This window comes from Engystomops pustulosus, chromosome 4, assembly GCF_040894005.1.
Source record: "Engystomops pustulosus chromosome 4, aEngPut4.maternal, whole genome shotgun sequence".
Classification (NCBI taxonomy): domain Eukaryota; kingdom Metazoa; phylum Chordata; class Amphibia; order Anura; family Leptodactylidae; genus Engystomops; species Engystomops pustulosus.
The window spans coordinates 172,759,352-172,784,367 of record NC_092414.1 but is presented as its reverse complement, the minus strand read 5'-3'; positions in this window follow the sequence as shown (position 1 = coordinate 172,784,367).

Here is a 25,016-nt window from a genome sequence, read left to right as displayed (position 1 = left end):
TGAGAGTTGCATGATTATTATTATGGATTTAACTTTTCATACTTTATAACTTAATTATATGCTAATAATCTAAAACTCATAAGGCCACAAATTAACGCTGTCCTTCCTCTGAATCTTAATACTGAAGATGTAAATCCTAATACATCAACATTAGGCTGCATATACATGGCCGTTGGGGTACATATATATGGGGATATATATACGTCAGATATACATCCCCTATAGGCCGCCAATGGGCGCTGCCATATGGAGCGGTACAGTATGACACCGTACCGTTCCGTAGCCATGAAAGGATAGGACATGTCCTATCTTTTCTCAGAATACGGCGCCGTGCCCCATGTTTTGCTATGGAGAGGGGTGTGGGTGAGCGGCTACATCGACACAGATGTGTGCATGCTTGACCGTAGCACAGCGGCACACGTCTGTGTGAATGTAGCCTTAGTTTGTAGGCCGAGGTTCTCTAGTAGAGTCAAAACCAAACACTTGACAATTGGCTATTGGAGCTGCTTTATCTTGAATGATGTGTTCCGCTTTAGAAAGCCCTTGCAATACCGCAACGATTTCCAGTAAAACTAGTATAGATTTCTGCACAGTAAATGGCCATGCGGCTCATTGCTTCTGCACAGAAACCGGATTTATATTGAAACAATTTAGAATTGCTAAAGTTTTAATTTAAGGAATTAACTTTGTAATGGTCATCATTATTATAATAACCGTCCAACATATTGCATATTGTGTTCCTGAGTGTAGTTTGAGTGCGGGGGTGCCTAGGATCCCATCTATTGTATTAATAGCATACAGTGCTGCGTTATACCCTCGCAGCGAAAAGAATGAGCGCAGGGTATTTTATTAATAACAGCCATCAGATCGAGAAGCCCCGAATATCTCGAGCTAAAAACACGCCGGTCGTCTATAAACAGAAAACTGCAGGCGCAGCCAACTCTCCTCACATCCTGCACACCAATTATACTAATGCTGATGACATATCTAGTTTAACGCGGACAACATTAAAACAGGCCCCTTTTTCCTAGGGAAAGAAATCTAATTACGCTGAACCCAAGTACTCAATCAAAGCTGTTATTCTGTGGCTAAACAGCCTGGTGTTAATACAATTTGTGGAGATCTAGGCCGTGACTGTGAACGTCATGTATTAACAATATCTAATGGGAGCTCCCGTAGGTAAATGAATATGCTAACAAGTGAGGTCGCTGCTAAATATTATATCGTTAAGCTGTTTAATTCCAAACAGTCCCTTAATAAATCAATTGACCGAGAGAGCTGATGCCCCTATCAATTATTCAACAGGGCAAATAAATATTTCAGATGATTTGATAGGAAGTCTTGCACCGGTCTTATGGAAAGCTTTGCATTTCATTAGCCTCTTGCTAAAACTTTTATAATGTGATGTACACATACTGTATGTCTCTAGCCCGGCTCCGATCTGGAAGTGTCAGGAGGCGGAAATAAGGTGGATAAGGGATTCAGTCTCTTGGATGTAGATGACACCGAACAATAATGAAACATTGTTGATCACACAGACATGGCCAAGACCGGTAAAATCTAACCGTACTGACCTTATATCTTTTAAGGGAGTTTTCATTAGTATCTGCAATACAGATGTTAACAAGAATGTAGATGAAGCATAGCACAGATATTTTAGGCTTATTTTACATCCATGTTTAGCAAGTCCCATTATGATAATCTGCTAAAAATAATAGAGAAGTTACAAAAGCTAAGCTTTCATACATTGATGTCTATGGGAAATGGAAGATTTTCCACACACCTTCCTTAAATGGAGAGTATATTATCCCTGTGCTGAGACATCACTGTTTGAATCAATTCTCACTATTTATTATGTGTATCATCTTTGTCCTGTGACATCCCTCTATTTTATATCCCTGGACTGTGTCATCACTGTGTGTTTTATCCCTATACTGTGACATCACTGTGTGCATTATCCCTGTACCATGATGTCACTGTGTGTATTATCCCTCTACTGTTACATCACTGTGTGTATTAATTCTCATTCATTACTATGTGCATTATCCCTGTACTGTGACATCACTGTGTGCATTATCCCTGTACTGTGACATCACTGTGTGCATTATCCCTGTACTGTGACATCACTATGTGTATTATCCCTGTACTGTGACATCACTGTGTGTATTATCCCTGTACTGTGACATCACTGTGTGTATTATCCCTGTACTGTGACATCACTGTGTGCATTATCCCTGTACTGTGACATCACTGTGTGCATTATTCCTGTACTGTGACATCACTGTGTGCATTATCCCTGTAGAATGATGGCACTTTGTGTATTATCCCTGTACTGTATCATTACTGTGTGTTTTATCTCTGTCTTGTGACATCACTGTGTGTATTATCCCTTTATTGTGAAATCAAGGTATACATGTCTCTATGGTGACATTGCTGTATGTATTATGCCTCTGCCAAAGGCAGACTAAACAGGTTTTTGAAAAGGACTAATCCTGACCTCTGTGCAGGGGCATCCCTTGCTATCGCTGTACTATAGTCAATGGGGGATATTTATCAGGACCTCTGAGCCATGTTAGTGGCATAGAGGCCCTAAAATAATCGCAAGTGCTAGCTTATTGCTGGCACATGCGATTATTTGGCCAAATCTGCCACCTTCATTCCAGTGGGTCATGAAGAGGGCGTGAAGAGGGGGCAAGGCCGTCTGGGAGTGGGCTGGCACGGGGTGTTACAGTCCCTGCGCCGGCGCACTCGCTGCTGCTGACGACTTTTTATATGTGAAAAGTCGCCGGCTGTGTTTATTTCTCCTGGTGTAGGATAGATGCTGCCTGATACATCAGGACACCGTCGTATGATAGATGTCCCCCAGTGTGTGATAGGGAAAATACTCATATCATGCTCGGAGTCTTTGTATGTGTTTATTTTTGCAAATTTTCTTAATAAGTCACAAAGAAAAAAATTGTATTACAGAAGTTTTTGGGCAGGAAAGATCTTACTTATAGTGAGAATAACTTATCTATTTTTATATAAACTCACATAAATCCTTATTCATTGTTCTTATAGATTTTACTGGTATCTTTATTCACAGTTATTAATATGAGTCCCGTTTTTTATTTCTTCCTTTTAGAGATATATGCAGTGATCCTGATGTCATCTTCAATAACTCTGGCAAGGGAAATAAAATATTTCTGACCTTAGGTTTGCTTCCCTGATAACTGGCTTCATTCTCTAGCTAGTCAGATTGATTTCTATCAATCATTCATTGAAATTTTATCTCTCTATATTATATCTCTTATAAACCATCGTATTAATTATTTTTTATAGGTTTTAATCTTCATTTTTACTTTGTCGAGAAAAGTAACCTATTCTGTTTTAAGTGCCTACAGTATAATGTACAGTTTATAGTACTTGTATCCTCATATGGGGAATGCTTCTGGTCTAAGGTGTAACTGCCCCTCTTAAAGTTGTACCCCTGTATATAACAAAACCCCTTATGGGTTCCTAAATTCAGGCAGTATCCAACTTACAGTTATAAATGGCCTCTTTAGCCTCTGAGACCACTGAGAAAACTCAGTGGCTCTAGGGTGCACTGATCAGCTGTAAGGTGGCTGCAATGAAGATTTATTGATAATCCTTGGTCACATGACAGCACAAAATTTTGAAAACCCAATTGTCACAGGGACAACAATTGTTTTGTCTGGAGCTATAAACTATACCAGTTCTGATTTACATACAAATTCAACTTAAGTACAAACCTAAAGAACTTATCTTGTACATAACCCCGGGATTGCTAAAAGTTAGGAAAGTTGAAGTTCCCTCTATATAGTATACCAAGCCTTTTGAACAGATGTCATATAACACAAAATATGCAAGGCAGCAGATGGCTTCTGCGATGTACACTGGAGCACCTGAGGCTAATTTGCATATTTGAAAGTACTTTTTCTCCAAAAATAAGCCATTATCCACTAAAAAATGGATCCTGTTTCTGGTGTCACACACTGGCGTAATAGTATGCTTGGTTTAAAAGCACTTAATCAATGTGATTTCTTTCCTACAGATACAACAATAATTATAATATAAATAATAAAAAGTATAATTATACGCAATCAATATGTATAATACATTTATTTATAAAGTGCCAGCATATGCAACAACACAGACAAAATCCCACATTTCAGTTAGCACTACAGCCTTGCAGCGCTGGGGTCCTGGGTTCAAACCCCATCCAGGTCAACAACTGCAAAGAGTTTGTATGTTCTCTCCGTGTTTGCGTGGGTTTCCTCTGGGTCCTCCCATTTCCTCCCACACTCCAAAACATACTGGTAGGGTGATTAGATTGTTAGCCCCATTGGGTACTTTGGCAAGCTCTGTGCAGCGCTGCATAACATGTGTGCACTATATAAATAAAGAATTATTATTATTATTACTATTAATAATCAGAAGCCCTAACAAGAGGTTACAATATGTGAGGACACGAGATGATAACATTGATTGTACAATGATCCAGCCATCGTTATAAACAGTATATCAGTCGTAAGCTGCGTATGTACAGATGCCAATCTAATATAGAGTAAGTGTATGGAGTACAGGGGGTATTGTTTGATGCAAGGTTTAGGTTCTGTGGAATCATGTACAGTGAAGAGTTTAGGGAGTATAAAAGTAGAGGAGTTGGATTAGGTAATGTGACAGGCTTATCTTAAAAGACTGTTTTTTAGGGGATTGGGAACTGTGAAAGTTCTGTCTGGGGTAGCACATTCCAGGGAGTCACTGCAGCTTAGGTAGAACACCTTTTGATTGTTTATGATGGCTTTTTAATAAATGGGGGTAAGAGTGAGACTTATCGGTTATATGGTTTCATTATTTTTGCATGAATACAAGTTCGTGGTTAATTGTTTAATTTAAAAAAAATTATTAATTTGCACATCTGGTGTATTCGAGGCTCAGATTACAAGCTCTACTGGGAAATAAAAGGATGAACAAATACATCTTGTACAGCTCTACATAATACCTCAGCGTCATATGAGTAACAGAACATTATAGAGATAGAATTGCTGTGCGCTACATGCAGGAGACAATAGAGAAGCGGTCTGGCTTTACACAGGGATGAATTGTAAGGTTAGAGTTCATTTCTAAAGTGAGTTGTCATTGCCTGCAATTTGAAAATCATTCATGAATATTTTATGAATATTTTCCGTAACCAGGGCAATATTATTTTGAAATGACTTTTTATCGTCATCGTGTATCTCATTATATTATTATTATCAATCAATGACATAGTAATTATCACTGCTTTCTATTGCCTCTTATTTTCTGTTACAAGTCAATGATTTTTAGACACCAGTCACCTTTTGACTCGTGATTAGCCCGGTTCACTTAAGGTTCAGTCCCTCTATGAAATAGCCATTTGTTTTATGGTGAATTAGATCTTTATAGCTTTTCATCACTTGAAAGAACCCCTGGCAAATTAGATAACTACCTAGGCTCCATCTTCAAAGAGCCATTTGTCTCAAACCCGGTATGAACATGAATGGCACCAGTAAACATAGTGAAGGGTACAGATAATACTGATCTCACTATTTACCAGTTGTTATAATTTTCCCTTCCAAAATGCATCAATGTGGATTATGAATGTTGTCCTTTGTGTTCCCCTTCACTGTGTATCTCAGTTTAAAACCTGCCGAGAGATGAAAAGGGGGAGAGAGGGACTGCTGAGAGATGGATGGAGAGACGGACTGACAACTGTCTCAATCACATTTTAGAACTTCTCTAATAAGGATGAGAGGACCTGTTCAGGTTTAGGTTTGGGCGAATTTAAACCTGAGAGTTCAGGTTCAAGTTTGAGAACTGAACCCGATTGCTCACACCCTTTGGAAACACCAGTGATATGTGTTGACACCAATAAAGGGTGTTAACTCTTTTTATGCCATGTTACCAATGGGCAAATTGGTGGGTGATTGGTCGGCACTCAGTGACTCTTCCCTCATGCCCGTGGATGAATGAATTAGTATCAATAGGAAAAAATGATCCCGGCACATCGAGGTAGGTCGAATTGAATTATTTTTTAATTCACCAAATGTTACATATGATATAAACAAAAACACGTTTTTTTCGGCTACTCCCGAGTCTTCATCAGCTGATGTATTGCCAAACAGATCCATTGTTACCAATGGGCGTTAGCAGCAAAGAGAGGGTGTGGTAAGTCGAATTCCAAACCCAGACTTCTGGCTGAAGTCCAGTTTCAGGGGCCCAAACCCGCAATGTTCAACATTGTGGTTCAGGTATGCTCAACACTAATCACCAATTCTCTTGGCTAACAATTACTGTTTTTAGACATTTATTTATAAAGAGAACTCAAAGTAAAAGGAGATTTGTGGAGCAATGATATTAGCAGTTGCCAACTGGAACTACCACCAGGGTATATTTTACAGGGAGCCAAACATTCATTTGATTTTTGGCATAAAGAAGGGAGCAAAAGTATTAAAAAGAAATCCATGGAGAACATACAAATTCCCTGAAGATGTTACCCATGGCCACATTTGAACCCTGAAATTCAGAGCCACTTTTTTGTCCTAGATCAAAGAAATTGCTCATGCAGCTGGCTGGTGTTTCTGCCACCATATTTTCTATGGGATTTTTACACACAGCTGTGGTTTCCACAGCCCCATATGTGCCCATGCTTGGGACAAAAATCTTGGAGAAGGAGCTATTTCATGTGGGTTAGGCAGTATTTTCTACTGCCATTGGAACCATGGACCCATTGTTTGCCAACCAAGAGCAGCACATGGTCATGGCCATCAAACCTCACGGATCCAATTGATGTTCTGCAGATGAGGGAAAGGCAATATGATGATTGATGACCTTAGTCTTGAAAAACTTGGCATCTGATTCATACATACATGTATGTAGGTATGTATGCAACTATGTGAAACATACATGGAGGCTAATATCTTAGTGAGTCACAGTCTCATGTCTGACATATCGTAAGTAATTGATGGAGGTGCTGTCATCTCCTCCTCATTGCTAGATTGAAGGAGCTGCCATGATATATTGATCACTGGTCTTCTCCTGCAAAGCACTGCTGTTCTTGGATACTTGTGTTCATGTGTATGTCAATATCAAATTTTGGTACTGATTAATAGAGCGTATATAAACGGAAATTCTATTCTATAACCCCCTCTGTAACATTAGGAGAATCTTATTTTGAAGATCTGTAGCCAAACTCATCAGGGGTATTATTAAAAATCAAAGGTCAACCCCCTTTATGCCTTTCCCTAATGATATGTTCGGTAGGTTCCCAAAGTGTAATCCCATAAAGTCACTCAAGGCTACTGTTTGTGATTATGCTCAAGGTAAACCTTTTGTTCCAGGAAACATAATTCATCTTGAAATATTATATATTATTTCAGATAACAGCTAAGCCTCGGCATCTTGCTGAGAAAGAGTTAACTAGCGGGGTATGTGTCCAGCGCAGCTATCCTAGTGTCAGACATCAGTGTATTTGAAAGCATCTAGTGCCGTTTTATGATATTATTAATCTTTGTTGCAGAAAGCCCAGTAGGTGAAAAAATGAAGACAATTTAGTAAATAATGGACGCCAAGATGACTTATTGTTTTTCTGGAATGAGGAATAAGTGCAGTTTATTTTCTGACCTTTTTCCAGCGGCTGCCAAGAAATCAGAGGTAATAAACTTTGCTGGCTCTTGCTTTGAGATGAAGAGCTGATTTATTTAAACAGCTTTTTAAAAAATTTTTAGTTTTTATTGCACTTTTATTTCACGCTTATCCCCGTTCAGCATGTGTTCACCATGTCATTTATGTATGAACTCTTTCATTTAACAATAAGACATTGGAAATGTTACAAGTTTATGAACACAGGGACATATGCAATAAGACCATTTAGAACTAGTGACAGCTGTATGTTATATATATATAGTACATATCTTCCATAATGTATATGGTACATTTCATCTACATAATGCACCTAGATAAAATAAATATGTCAGCTTACAATTATTTAATTCATTGTATAATCCCAAAATCCATAAAAGTCAGTTCAGCTAATTAATCGAGAATTATTCAAATTTGACAAAACCGCAATTTGACAAATCTTTTAAAAAGGTGCCATGGCATTTGATGAATTCAATTTATCAATTTTTGCCACTTTTTAAAAGATTGCATTGATAAATTTGGTCTATATATGGTAACTAGTGATGAGCGGACCCATATTAGCTGAGGTTTGGCCAAACTTCAAATTCTGTACTTAACCCAAAACAGACCCCCAGTAACACTGCTGATTTCTGCTGTCACCAATCGCAGGTGTTAACAGTTATTGCCCAGCATTACTGGTGGTTGGTAATGTCGGGCCCAAACTCGAACCTCACAGTGCAGGTAACAACTCCCACTTTTCCTCCCAATTTTCAAAACTGGAGTGTTTAATGTTAAAAAGTGGCAACATTTTTGAGGTAAGTTCCAAAAGTTACAGAGCCACATTTTGCTACTTGTTGTGACATGCAAAGATTGATAACTCAGGCTCATTGCATTTATAGATTGGCTGTTGTCTTGGGAGGCACACGTTGCAGAGTTCTCTATTATTCTCTATATTACGGAGATTAGAGATGACAAAATCATTTAAGAATTGCTTTGCCGATGGTTCGCCAAATTTTTTAAAAGGCTTAGCTCAGAGCAAGAGTTGGTTCAATTGCCCTGAAAATTTCTATACAACCCCCTCTAGTCAAAAAATTTTCATGAAAAGTTCTTTTCCATGGTTTCGGTATGTGAATTTTCTACAAATGTTTTATTTTCCTTCATCCGTCCTCTCTCCTTGACAGCAGTAGCTGAAGGTTTGTCCAACGGAGATATTCTTCTCTAGAAGGACAACTTTTTGACAGAGTACAGAGATTGTCTTGCCTAAAAGCAGGGGAGAAGACCTCCACAAAGTGGTGGCATGAAGAGCACCTATTTTTCTGTACTACAGTTCTGTAATAATGCACGGCCTCTCTGCATCAAGCTCTACTGCAGTCATGAGGTCAAAGACTTGTACGTCTAGATCTTAGTGGTTACAACGGCTAACAACAAGGGCCAATTGGAATCATATCACTGCGTGGTTGCTTTTTTAATTTCATGTTGTTCTGCAGAAGTCAGCAAAAATCTAATATACAACTTTGATAAGAAGACATTATCATCTAAATTCTGAAGACTTGCATAGAAGCAATAATATAGGAGATAATCCAACCAGTATGTAGATGTGCCAGTTGTAAGCACATCTCCTAGACAAAATATTGAACGGAATCCATGTTGGTGCGGGAGTGCGATCCTTTGGAGGGGCACAAAGTCATCTCCATTGCTAAATCTATCATTTACAATTCCACACCTCTGCACAATGTAAATTCAGAGCAATCCAGGGCTAGGCATTATTGAAGGGTCAGGCTGCTTATTGCTATATGACACTGGCAGATTAAAGGTGTAGCTAGGCTTATTTTCATTTTGTTCTTGTTTGACTAGAAATGTCTCCCAAAGCTGGAAGAGCACAAGGTGAGCTCGCTTCATTGTAGGGCTCATGTCAGTCATTTAGAAATGACAAGCTGCCCCGCTGCTGAATAAACATACCCTATATCACATGAAATCTTAATCACACTGTGGTCATTTAAGGAAATAACTCATCTTATACAGAAATGTTGACATGGAGATAGCAAAACATGAACAGTGCATAAGAAAACTTGATTTCTGAGTATTGCTTTATTTATCCTTTCTTCCATTATTTGTATGCATTATCGTTCTATTCTTTTATCAGCATAATGAAGGAATATATAAACAGGAGGGGATGTCCTACAAACTTCTGTGCCTCTTATCAGTTTAAGTCTGAATGCCACCAATTTCCCTTAAATTTGCCTTTATTTTATAGCCCTATGCAGAAAATATAATCAAGTGCACTAAATTCAGCCTAGTAATGCTTATAATCAAATTTCTAGATGTTAAAACTAAGGCTTCAATTTGAGAGCTCTGTTTTTGTATAGATTCCAACAGAAAATTCCCTGTCATCCAAAGCTCATATGGGTGAACTCTCACATGTATAGACTCTAAGAGTTTTCACCACGTTAGAAAATATACATGAATACATGATAAATGTTAACACATTATACAATCATCTATTAAGACTATTACTGTCAATCACTCTTTGTTGGTGAGGTAATCAGGACTCTCACTGTCAATTTTTGGGGGGATTTTATTAAGACTGACAGTCAAGGTAGTGAAGCGAGTGCAGACCCTAGACCCCCATAACCCCTGTCACCTACCTAACAAGCCTCACAAAGCCTATTGGTTAAGGACTTCTGGTTGACATCAAGACACACTGGGGCAGATTTACTTACCTGGTCCAGTCGCGATCCAGCGGGCATTCTCCGGTGCTGATTCGGGTTCTGCCTGGATTCACTAAGGTTTTGTGCCCGATGTCCACTAGGTGTCGCTTCTGCACTGAAGTCCGCCGGAGTTCACCTTTTCTGTCTCGGTGTATCGAGTGCTATTCTTGCGACACAAATTTTTTTAACAATTCTGCGGTTTTTCCGGATACGTCGGGTTTTCCGACGGCCACGCTCCCCCCCCCCAATTTCTGTCGCGTGAAAGCCGATGCGCCACAATCTGATCGCGTGCGCCAAAATCCTGGGGCAATTCAGCGCAAATTGGAGAAATTCGGAAAACCTGATGAAGATTCGCGATTCGGACCCTTAGTAAATGAGCCCCAATGACTAAGGGCACAGGAAAAAGGACCAGAGACAAAAGGACTATACAAGCAGACAAGCGAAGTCAGAAAGAACCAAGTCAAATCCCAGATGGCATTGAAGCACAGAATTGAATAAAAAGGGGAGTAATTAAATAAATATAGCACAGGTCAAATACACAGAATAGCCAACGTAAACATAAATGAGGAAAGATGTCAAGAAACTAGTAAAACCAGCATGGTATAATGAAACTGGGCAGATACATAAAGGAGTTCCTAGACGCCACCCCCGACAGCTTACTGGACTGACCGTCCATCATTCAAGTCAACCACTTGCTGGACAGAGCTTAGCTACAGAGTAACTGGGGGTGGTTTAATCAGTCCAAATCACCTCCTTCTAATTCACATTCTGTGGACAGAAGACAATGATGGCACAGATGTTACACTGGCATTTAAACGCAGCCTTAGAATTACCTCCGACCAGCCCACAACTTTGAAGAAGCCTATAAGTATGTCCGGAACCACCAGGTCTGCAATGTTTAGGAAATGTTTAGGTCTGACCTGGCAGATATTTTAGTTATTGTCACCCCAAAGTGGTGTGCTGGTAATCATGACTCTCACTATCAATCACTGTGTGCTGGGGAAGGTAATTAAGACTCTTTCTATCAATCACTATGTGTTGGTTGGGTAATAAGGGCTCTCATTTCCAATTTATATGGGCCATTTAATCAAGATTATCACTGTCAATCCCTATATACAGGCAGGGTTATCATTACTCTCACTGTCAATCAATGTGTGTGGGTGGGATAATCAGGACTCTCACTGCCAATCACTGTGGGTGGGGGTGGGATAATCAGGACTCTCACTGCCAATCACTGTGGGTGGGGGTGGGATAATCAGGACTCTCACTGCCAATCACTGTGTGTGAATGAGGTAATCAGGACACTCACCATCAGTCATTGTGATTAGGGAAGGTTATCAGGACTCATATTCAATCACTGTGTGAGAGGGCAGGGCAATCAAGACTCTTAATGTGTGTGGGTTAGGTAGCCAGGACTCTCATTGTCTCCCCTAGGAGTCCTGTCAGGCTCCATTTAGAAATCCTGATTTTAGTTATACAAGCGTACATATCACATAACTTTGTTCTTCTATGTCTAGGGTTCACTTTAAATACTAACAATGACATCAGTTATGATATAGCAATGTGATTATTCTGACTTTCAACTGCAGATTTTATGAATAAAAAAGGATAACCTTCTGCCAAACCTTATTGCTCCAAAGGTGACCAACTGAAGGACAGCAATAAATACTGTATGACCATTTAGACCTTGTCATTTGACTTCCCATTGCCACTTTGTTATGCTTGACCAAAGTGAAATAAAAGTCACACAACAGATAAAATGTTGCAATATCATTATTATCAAAAATATGAAATTGTATCTGCTGTGTATTATTGTCAGAGTGTCCCTCGCACCGTTCGCTGCCCTCAATGTTCTTTCTTTTTCCTTCTCGGCACATAAAACCATAACAAACTGAGATATGTGACAGCAAAACCATTGCAATTTATAGTAAGGAGATTATCTCCTGAGTTCTTGTACAGATACAAGGGAGGAATGTAATTAATTCTTTCCACTCTACAATAAACTCTGCAACACAACCTCTTCATACCAAGAGCGGTTATTATCTTAGATGTTTAAAAGGAAGAAGTTAAGGGAGATGTTTAAGCGTCTTCCTCTAATGTGCACAACCTTGTACCTTTTATTACAAGTTGATGTGAGGTGAGAACTAATAAAATCTTGTCTGATCATGCACTGCCTGTGATTGTCACATTCTGGTGAGACATATCCAACTATCCATCCATCCTTCCTTCCATATCTATCTATCTATCTATCTATCTATCTATCTATCTGTCATATATCGATCTATCTAACCATGTCTTTTTTTTTTTCTTTCTACCTAGGAAATATATCCCTATATTCTATACATGTATGTATTTGCTCAGCTCTCAGCCCCCACCTTTCTGCTCCTTTATCACTCCTCCCTCCACCACTGATGTCAGCGCCCCGAACTGTGAGCTCTGTCCCTGGGTGAGTGAAGGAACAGGAGGGAGGAGTTTTACTAGAGTATTTGGAGAATAGGCTATTCCGCTTGCCCTGACCACTACCTGGATTACCATTTACGGTTGAATAGAACCTGCCCTAGGCTTGTTTCCTAACCTTTTCCTGCTTCACCCACGCACTGCCATGTTTTGACCCAACTGAGGAAAGCAGTTGCTAAATGGAGACGACTCCTGATATTGCAACCGACCCAAAACATGAAAAGGGGACTAATAAAGGGCTACTTAGACAAGAACCTCCAAAATAGCCCCAAATGGTTTTACTAACTAGGAATGAATGAATGAAGCTCTATGAACATGCATATTTTTCTCTAGTAATGTTCTCATTTCTGATTTCAGAACATATTTAATTCTATTTCCTATATTTGAATATAGTGGAAACCATTTTCTTTTAACTGCTAACAGCATTTAGAGATATGCTTTATGGCAGACACATAAAATACTCATCAGATGTCTGTTGGGGTCCATGAGAGAGTTTTCCATATATGCTCTGACTTTTGTCCAGATGTCATTAAGGAGTGTTAAGAGTTGAGCTGTGATCATTATCTACTATCAGCGATGATAGGCAATGGGCCTCATTTACTAAGGGTCTTTTGGCGCACACAATTTTTTTTGCTGCAGCTCAGCTGGCTTCCATGCGGCACAAATTTGGGGGCACGGCACAGTGAATTTTCGTCGGACAATGCACTTTGTGAACTCTGCAGGCAGGTTATGTAAATGAGCCCCAATGTACTTATTCTAGCCACTGTAATCCTGCCTGAGAATAGGAAGTATCCATCTCTAGGATTAGTGGTCTGGGTGAAAACTGCAGGATTGTAAGACTATCTCTAATGTATGGATTATGATGTAGAAAATATGAATAATGTCCAAAAGTTCTAAAAAAAATGCTTGATTTGAAAAAGTTTTCTACTGTCTGAATACACTTTTCCTTTAATTAAAATATCACCCTTAAAGGGAACCTGTCACCAGGGACCTTATTTGCAGAAGCCCATCACACCTGCATTACAAATACTTCCTTCTGTCTTATGTAAGCTTTGCATTACAATATGATTGTGTATTTTAACTTACCTGCCTTCCTGACAAAATCCTCTGGTGAGTCCCAGGGGTTGGCTTTGGTTTGGATGCATTTTAAAATAAAATATGTGACTTGTCTGTGCTGTTCATTCCTCAGATCCTTTGTGCTCCTGTACACCTCCTCCCTCCCCCACTGGTGTCAGCTCACCACGCTGTGAAATCTGTCCTTATTTGAGTGAAGGAGCAGGCAGGAGGAGCACAAAGGAGGGGGCTGAGAGCTGAGGAGTGAGCAGTCACATTTTATTTTTAAAATGTATCCAAACCCGGGGACTCACCATAGGGTTTTATCAGGAAGCCAGGTAAGTTGAAACACACAATTATATTGTAATGCAAATACTTAGAGAAAGCACAAATTCATAGTTTTAATGCAGGTGTGATGGGCTTCTGCAATCTGTTTTTAGTGAAAATGAGGTCCCTGGTGACAGGTTCTTTTTAAATAGCCATGGGTAATGTGTATGTATATACTCATAAATCTGATTGGCAAACATCTGTCTGCCAATTCTCTCCAACTTTTTACATTAAAGACTAGACGGACTATAAACCGGTGACATTTTAATGAGGCCTTATTTCCGTATCATTGGGATAAGTAGATACTAGTAGACATGATATAATGGAAATATCCCACATGCACACTAAAACAAATTTGACATTTAATTCCCATAGCTCCGTTATTCTTCAAGACTATATTTAGTTTCAGTGGAAAATTATAATTTCCTCAAGGATTTCAGTGTTTTCCTTTCTGAAATAGGAGGATAACGCAGAAGCTGTGAAGCAATAAGTGTCAAGTCATGTGAAGTTCAGTGAACTCTTCCAGATGGAGATGAACTATGGGAATCTCACATATCCCACAAAGCAAGGAGATGAGTCTGTGCCGTGACTGGTATCATGTCTAGATGTCCTCCACGAAATATGCTAATATATAGTCATACACAGTAACCAGTGCATAACTAGTGCCTTTATAGCTACAAATAAGTACAATGTAACTGGAAACTATATGATTGGCATAGGAAAAATGTATTTTATGCTCTGTTTTTAACATGCCATGCACATGTATTGTCATCACATGATGCAGTGACATCAGCTTTAGTGATTATTTATAGGTATACTAACACCATTGTTTTCATCTCCCTTGAATGTGAAAGAATAATAGAATAGTTATGGGCAGACCACCCTACAAGCCCCCTTTCCCAGCTGATAACACCCATTGCTGGCAACGACCAACTGAGTTAAAGGAAACCTACTACCACGGATCTACCTATTAAGGTAGATCCGGTGGTAGGTGCTTCTAATGTATGTAAGGATAATCCTTTACTCCACTATGGGGGTCATTTACTAAATGGTTTTTTTTTTTTCTGGGTTTCCCGAATTTTTCCGATTTGCGCCAAATTGCCCCGGGTTTTTGGTGCACATGATCGGATTCGGAAAAATCGCTGTATTTTTTTTAAAAAAGGTCGCTTGACACGCGCTTACCTGCACCAAGAAATAGAAGGTGAACTCCGGTGAACTCCGTGGACCTCGGCGCAGCAGCAACACCTGGTGGACATCAAGTGCACGGACCTTAGTGAATCCCGGCCTGACCTGAATCAGCGTCGGAGAACGCGCCGCTGGATCGCGACTGGACCAGGTAAGTAAATCTGCCCCTATATCTTTTATTAACTTTGATTGGGGAATATGCACATTTTCTAAAGAGGCTTCTGGGGCATGGAGTACCTGGAGCTGAGGCTACACGGCGTGGCTACTCCAGTAGCCTCGCTGATCCTCCTACCAGATATCTTCAACGTGCAGATACGAGGAGCTGCACACATTCGTCCGCGAAAATAGGTAGACCCGTGGTGCTAGGTTTCCTTTAACTGGTTTGGCCATTATCCCAAATCAGACATTGATAAAGAAAGAGCTACCTTATTAAAAGTGACAATGGGGGCACTTTTTTCACCCCGTAAAATGTAATTGTGTATTCCTAACCCAGAATCCCAAGTAGACTATGTATGGCTTCTATGTGTCCGTACATCTAAAAAGGTGCATGCTTAGATGATCTCGACGAGGAAAATTAATTAATTCACGGAAGAGACAGCTATTTAATCAAAAGAAGGAAATACAAGGGGGAATTGAACAAGCCTTGTCAACCAGTTTTCTGGTTAACAAAGCATGTAAAAAGCCCCTGAAATTACATTTTTGTTCCGCAGCACAATCCACGTTGTGGGTCTGAATGCCCTGACCCACCTTGGTGCACCTCTGCATATACTAACAGGCCAGACCCTCTCCATATATGTGGTATCAGTCTGCTGGAGAGCAGGAATATTAAAAATGGCATTTAATACACTAGTCTTAATAAATTCATACCCCCATAGTGCCAATTCTCCACCATTGAGATAACACTACTGAGGTATGTGTCCAAAAAGAATAGACATTAGTGAATTTAAGGGAGTAAGAATTTTATATCCTAATTTATCAGAGAATTAATATATGAGCTACTAATTAAAGGCGCAGAGCACAGTTAGCAACAAATATGCTTTTGTGAATGTCCTTTTAAATAACTGCAAGCAGACAATTTGAGATAATATATTATTTCAAACATAATATAATATATAGAACATATATCAGAAAATTGTATACATTATTGTTATACCATAAATAGACTATCTTTGCCGACACCATAATTCCCCTTTAAGCTCTTCATATGCAGTATATATACACACACAGAGAATACTGCAGTTTCAGAAACAAATCCCTGCATTAACCCAAATTGCTTATTTCCACAGCCCTTCAAATAATTGTAATAGCAATAACTGTATCACTCAGCAATAACTGCCTTCTCTCCAACAAAGTGAGAGACTCTCCATCAGCATGGTTTTACTCAATTGCAAAACTAATTTTGGAAATGGCAGAACATAGTCCTCTATTAAATCAATAACACCCAAGAGATGTCTTGCCTCTCGTACGTTCCTTCCCTTACACTTACTTACTCCATCACCATCACAGTTTTTCACCCCCTTTATTCCTTTTCAGCCACCCACCTATCTCCTTCCTTAGCACTCAATTAACCATATGAAAGTGTGACCCTTCTTTTTAGAAAGAAGCTTTTAGATTAATCATATTATCTTAGGTTTCCAAATCTCAGAGCCTCCACGACCTTTTTTTCCTCTTAGAATCCATTATCTTAAACTAGCACAATAATCCTGGCTTTAGGGAGGGAGAGAGGGAAGCAGAATTCAGACCTAATAGATGGCAAATAAGATTAATCTATGATCTAAGTGCCGATTACACTTGGCCCTGCCCTTGAACGTCCAGCTGTAACCTTGAGAATCTACGGGGTTGGATTCTGGGGTTCTAGAAGGATACAGAGATGATTCGACTAATGTATGTTATCCTCATGAGCACGCTAAGACAAATGACTGTATTTCTTTTCTAGAAGTGAAGCCATCATTTAAGGTTAAGATGTATCTAATTTGAAACTTTTAACCTGTTACTCCTTCTATAGAACTTACCAAACCCTTCACTAGGGAGAGAGGATATCTCTATTTTTAGCGTACATTTATATGTAGAGATTTATAATTGCTGTCTTGATGTTAGACAGAATAAACCGATTTTAGATTTACAATATTCTGTGTAAGAATAAAAGCTTCATTGTTAAAAAAAAAAAATTCAAAAAATGTCACGACTTAAAAGATAATTGGCCATGAAAACTTCTAAGATTGAAAATACAAATCTCTACTCTGTGGGGACATCACTGGGCTTCTGTATATTGCTGGGTCTATTGGATTTAATCTACTCACCTTAAGGTGTGAACTTGATAAGGTAACTGCTAAATTTTATTATTTTTGGATGCACAATTGGGATCACTATTATTCTGGTGGGGCACAATGGAGAATAAAGGGGATATTGGTACTAGGGCACACATTGGATGGGGAATAGGGGGCAGAAAGGTGGATTATTACTGTAGAAGTTTATAGGAGCTTTAACAATAGGGAAATTATAGTAGGGCACTAATATTGTGAAGAACAATGGGGGTATTGTAATTTAGTTGCTTCTCTATTACTACGAGGTTTAAAGATAAATCTCTGATTTATAATGAAGCCACAAAAATTATAACCTGTTTTCTATTTTATACTACTGGATCAACTGTTACCCAGGCAAACGTAAACTGTGTAAGGGAGTTTCTGGGGTAAAACTGTTCTAGTTGCCCATAGAAACCAATCAGAGCTCAGGTTTAACTTTATAAACAGCTGTGAGAAAATGTAAGCCGAGCTCTGATTGATGCAATGGGCAACTTGAACAGTTCTGCTCTAAGAGACCTCTGATACATTTCCAATACAGTATTTATGGTTGATAATTGATTTAAGCTGATATTGTACAATGTTCTAATTTCCTTTTAGGGAAAACTTTGGCCATTCACCGTTTTTTCCAAAAAAGCTTTGCTGATGATCATTGGTCAACTACAATTTTAGGAGATTTCTCCATAGAACACTCCATCTTTGCAGTTTTTTAAAGGTTGAACTTCCCCCCCAAAAGTTAAAAATTTTTAATATATGTCTTACATATAGGGGCTTATTTACTAAGGTCCTGCGGCCACGAGGATTGTGTCTGGGATTGCATTGCACACGATCTGATTATATAGCAATCGTGCCGGCTTTCACGTGACACAAATCGGGGGGCGGGCTGACGGACGATCCAATGGATTCGGACAACGCGCAGGATTTAACATTTAAAATTGTGTCGCAAGGCATGCACTTACATGCATCCGGAAGAAGAAGGTAAACTCTGGGGGACCAGGGAAGCAACAGATGCAGAATATCGGCCGCACGCTGGTAGTGAATCCTGGTAGACTTCATCCTCATCCGACATTCCGGATTTGGGATCGCAGAGGAACCGGCTAAGTAAACGTGTCCCATATTCTTTAATAGAATATCTGAGGTTTGCAGTGACAAAGGGTCTCTTTTCTCTCCCTATCACTGTATATAAATTTATTAGAGCAAACATATCAATTCTGTCCTATGAAGATGTGAAAACTTTCATTCATTTTAGAGAAGACAAATTTATTAAAATGTCACAGGACTCATGATAAATGCCTCTAATACCATGAAGAATATGAAAACCAGCACAAGGTCTGCTGTTACATTTACACGGTCTCACTGTGCCTCACTTTGGTATCTATGTATCATTAGACTACTCATACTCACTACATCAATAATTATAAAGATCTAAAGTCTGTCCTCCATATGGTTGATGTTAGTTAAAGAATTTTACAGGAATTTTGCAGTATTTATACAAGGGTGTAACTTGAGGGTTGGGAAAGAGCCCATTTGTATTTGGGTTAAGGGGTTTTAGTGGACCCATAAGGTGAATTTACCAATATTGTAAACCAGTGTTCCCCAATCACCAGTGCATGGCCCAATGATGCCCAATTCAGTAATAGCATAGTCCCAGGCCAATGGAGGAGGATGAAGTGGGAGCAGCAGCTGACTGAAATCTTTTCCTCACATGTACCACTGACCACAGTACCACTACTAGTGCAGTGGGCAACGGAAGGTGTAAGGAGGTGCCATGGCAAGGCCCTCCAATACTCCTTGGTCAACAGTCACTCCTGCCTCATCCTTCCTGGGCTCCACCTCCAAGTTTGTATGAAGAACATGTACCCTACTGGTCTATGTTGGGACCACTGATGTAGACAACACATTGGCCCACATTTATTAAAAACAGTGCAAACTACAATCAGTGCACTTTGCCTGTGTAGTGTGCAGAAGGTGCCAGATTCAGGAATTGTGGCATCCATTCTTCATGAATCTGGCACTCCCTGGACTCCCCCGACAGAGTGCACCTACTTTTCTGCTGCACCTTTAACAGGCGACACATTTCTGTTGGACTCTGCATGATAAATGTGCCTCATGGTCTAACTGTGCACCGGAACACCCCTATCAGTGCAGAATTTTGTGTTGCTTCAGGTTTAATGCAACCGCAACATGAGTCATGTGTAACACATATGTGGTGCTGACACTTCTTAAATATGTGTGCAGAAGTTTGAACTTAAATGAGGTTGTGCTGGAGAAATGTAATATCCTGTAAATGTAAAAACCCCAAAAATTTACCAAAAAACAAAACAAAAACTGACAAAACACTAAAAACCAAACAACATACTTTAGCTGCTGCTTCTACTACTACTACTAGAGCAAAGAGGTTTGTCAGCAGCTACAACTGTCTCAACATACAAAGTGCTTTATCCAGCTTACACAGGAAAGTGGCAAAATTCACACTGTAACATAAAAGGCATTAAAAAGGTCATTTGAGCATCTGAAGGTGATGACTTAAATTGATTTAGATTCCTAACTCCATAATTGCATTCACCTAATGGAATCTATGAGCACTGTGTTTCCATATATAATAGGATCAAGGGAGCACCAAGCAAGGGAAAAAAAAACCTAGGAAAAGAGTGTTTTTTTCTCATTGCAAACAGAAGCGCTATTCTTTAAAGAGCCATGTTACTAAGCACAAAATATTTAGCAATATTATCATATATATATATTAGCAGTTGAACAGCCGAAAAACAGCAACATGATCTAAATCTTTTTCTGGCTCCCCATGTACCCATAGAGAATAGTGTGCACATTGCTAAATAGTTTTTATAGAGCTGTGTCTCTAGTCCCCTGGGAGTGGCCAGTGAATAGTGGGGCAGACATGTTTTTTGGGGGGAAGAGACATGGGGGGCATGGAGTGGTTTCTGAAGGCTGGGGAGGGACTACACCTCACTGGCCACTCCCAAGTGATGAGGGACACCGCTCTGCATACAGAAAGGTAAAACTTTCATTGAACTTATCTTTGTTTATGAAAAAGCCAGTTTTACTATAAAAACTCTTCGGCAATGTGTACACTATGCTCTATGGGGACATGGAGGAGCAAGAAAAAGGACTCCTGATGACAGGTTTCCTTCAAAGGGGTTGTATGGGATGTCTATCCTCAGGATGACTGATTGATGAAGGCTAATACCTGCCCTGTAAACCGATACACTGTTCAGTCCTCAGACTAAGAGATAGGACAAGAAATGTGCTTATTCCAGGAGTAAACATATTCATATTAAAATATAAGCTAATATGAAAATTGGTTTTTATACAAATTTTTTCTCCCCTTAGCAGAAAAATGCTGTGGACATACACTGCAATGAAGAATTAAAGTGCTACTGGCCCTTTAATCAGTCCTGTGACTATGTCCCTGTGGAGGAGACATAGGACAGAAGATGGCCGCTGGTCACGTGATCATCACTATGTTTGGCTGCAGTTGGTTGGATGCAGAGCATCTAGTATGACCAGTGTTGTGGTGAGACACATCTCAGTGAGGTAATGTGCAGTGATGGCAGTTACACATCATTACTATGGTAACAGAGCAGGACAGTCTGTTACATCATCCCTGGGAGCAGAGCATAAAATGGAGGAGGAGTTACTGAGAACTGAAGGATCATGGGAATTGTAGTTGTAGATCTCGGCCATCTCGGAGATAACTCCACCTACTTTAGAAAGCCCATACAATTTTGTGAATAATAAAAGCAAAATATTTAAGCTCCATTTTGTGATTAATGACATCGAGTTTAGTTATATTCATTTATTTATAGCATAATGCGTTTTTTTTGTATTAGACATCCATATTCCCGGAATACCCCTTTAAGAATTTTAATAATATATTTTTGGGGAGAAGTTTGGTTCAGTATTTGGTCTCTCCACCTATGAGTCTCTGATTTATTACATGCTTCAATAAAATAGCTCAATAGAGACTATAAAGAAAATGCTGAAAAATATACAATTTATTTGAACTTTTCTGTTAGATCAGTGGTTCTCAACCTTTCTATTGCTGTGACCCCGCAATACAGTTCCTCATGCTGTGGTCACCCCAAACCATGCAACTCGCAGTAAAAACACAGTAAAATTGCAGCTCCGATGGCTTTAGGCGACCCCCGGTTTTGGTCGTTCGACCCCCGCTGGGGTCCCGACCCACAGGTTGAGAACCACTGTGTTAGATGTAAATAAAACGCAGTGACATTTGTATCTCTGTTGTCATTTGTACTACCAAAATTCTCATAGGAAATATCAGTAAAGAGTTAACGGGAGTTAGAGGCAGGGGATCTGTTGCCATTAGGCCAGGGAGAGTAATGAAATTTCATTTAATTTGTCAGGAGGAAAGTGCTAATGTTAAAATACATTTAATAAAAAGGGGGGATTCTTGAATGGAAGCCTTTAAGTAATTACTTCAAGTGTCTTTGGTCGGCTCCCTGGAATATTTACATGACTGTCTTGCGGTGCCAAACTGTAATTAGATTAGCGCCGCATTTACATTCCATCTCTCTTAAAAAGTGTGATTTTATTAACAATTACTGTAAATTTTTGATGCATCTAATTGTGTGTTTGGTGCTTTTTAAATGCTCCCTGTAAATTCCACCAAACTTCAGCCCAAAGTTGCAGTTGCAGCAGATATCTGGATGTATTGAAAAGCTGCCATCTAGTATATACTGCAACGCTAGACACAAAGCCACGGCCAATAGCTCTGGACTGCCAAACTGTCCCATAAGACTTTCTGGCTGCTTTGCTACCAGATAGGAAAGGAGAAGAGGGCATAATGGAAAAAAATTGATCATGCAGCTGCCTGAAATCCCTCATCACTTTGTGCCAGTTCCAATAAAATTAGTGAATGTTCAGAACTACTAAAATCAGATGAGTCAGTAAAACCAATTGGTTTGGATCTAGTCAATTAGCATTAATACTCATTCATTAAAATTGCCTGCAGTTGATATCATGATTGAACAGACACTGATAATAAACCTATCCTATACAGAAGTTTTTTGTGTATAGCTCTTATGTTAGTGGGGTTTTTTGAATGTCGGTGCGCTACCTTACTCAATGTGCACAGGCACCTGCGTCAATCCTCCACGATCTTACTGACTCTCTGCCAATGTACTCCCCTTGGGTCTCAAGGCGCACTCAGCTTGCTTAAGTTTGAAGCGTCTATGAGCCCATTTATAAAGTGTATCTGGCAAATCCTAGCTAACACTTGCTGCTATTGGCACCTTCCATCTTAAATGTTTAAGCACTATAGTTTTAGTCACCCGTTTCCAGCGAATGTGTCTATACTGTGTACTGACCTATATGTTTCCTGACCCCTGGTTGTTGTACAATTCTACCTCTGACCTCTTATATTTGTATAATTATTCTTGGTATTGAATTATGCCTTTCCTGAATCTGAACCATGCCTGCCATACAACTTGTAGCCTAGACTTTACCTTCCCTGACCCATGTATTCTATAATTATTACTCTCATGACACCATGATGCCTTGCACAGTGTTTCCTGACCTCCTAGGGCCAGATGTCACTAGTCCCAGCCTTGTGATTCTGTTGAAGAGTCTGGATTGCCATACAGGGTATAAAGGGTAAAAAGATCACTTGGACATCGCCCTTGGGAATAGTCCAAAGTTAAACTAATGTAATGCCATAATGGGCCCACAACACATTGTCCATTTTAGGATAAGATAAGCCTAAATACCTTTGGGGAAATATGTTGAAGGTCCATTTCATTGGCGTATGTGAACACAAAGCAAATCTTTCTGATGGACACCAGTTTAAATGAAACTTTCTTTGGAGTGGGTATGACATGCCCTATAAACATGTGTTCCTCTAGACCCAATACATCGGATGCTACTCTGGGCTTAAAAGTCATGTGGGTGACTAAGATAAGAAAATTTCTATCTCCAGAAGTAGTTTACAGGAGACTCACAGGAGTAGTTCACTGCCGGTTACCAGCCACATAATTGTTGATGGCGGACCTGCTGTGATGTATGGTTTCAGCAAATTGGGTGGGATTTTGAGTATTCCCATCCACATGTTGCATGGAGAATCTGCAGAACAATGGCCTTTGTTCTATAGCATGTCAAATATGTGTCCTGATTTGACTGCTGGGGCAATGCAGTGGTAAACTTAAAAAATTATTTAAATTAAATTAAACTTTGGAGTGGTTTTACAGCTATTTCTGAAGCCAAATGTGCAGTCCTCAAGATTACATCTCAATAAGGCCAAAATACTGGTATCATGGACGTATTTTTTTGGTTTAACCAGTTTTGCTTCCATAATTTAAACTATATTTATGGTAAATCTAGGGTAGTAAGTAGTTATTAGTGGACCCATTCGGGTTTGAGTTTTCCTTGTTTGGCTGAACCTTGAAGAAGTAGTATAAACCCTTTAAATGCCAGTAATGGGTCTCCTCATCACTAGCTAACACCCGGAATCCAAACAACCCCGTTGCTCCCACGTCATCGAGAAGCAAAAATCCAATGGAAATTACTGGCGCGCCGTGCACGCACACCATTGGCATTTCAATGTCGCCAACTTCTTTGCCGGTCGTATTTAAAGGGTTAACATCTGCCCACCATATTTAAAGGGATAACACCTGCAATCAGAGTCAGGTGTTGCAGGCAAATGCAAAGCCCAAGACTTTTGGCTGAAGTTTGGATTAAAGACCCAATACCGTTATATTCCTCACGGAAATGAACATTGAGCGGTTCAGGTCTGCTCAGCCCTAACAACGAGGATAGCTATTAGCACTTTACTGCCAAATTTTGGTAGCAAACACTACAAACAACAAATATATATTGAAACAAAAAAATATATGGAATCTATCCCTATCACACTACAGTCAGCTGCAAAATTTTGCACAAAACTTTACAAAATCCCTATTTATTTGTGACATTTTTAAAGCAAAAAATTGTTATTTTCAGAGCTTAATAAATTGGACAGTGGCTGTAACTGAAAGCTGAGCTAACTCTTAATAGTCGCATGAAATCCAGGACATTATTAATGGGGTATTAGCTTAGTAATGATAGTAAGTTCTAATTTCACTGAATGATCTATAAGGGACTGTGTTTTTTTTTACTTCCTGGAAATATATATTTATTTCATATAGTCATGAATGCACAATAAAGATGGACACAAAAAACCTGAAAATGTGAACTTTTGGTTACATTTCAATCCCAGGGAAGCACGGAGGCTCAGTGGTCAGCACTACAGCCTTGCAGCGCTTGGGTCCTGGGATCAAGTCTCATCCAGGTCGACATCTGCAAAGAGTTTGTATGTTCTCTCCGTGTTTTC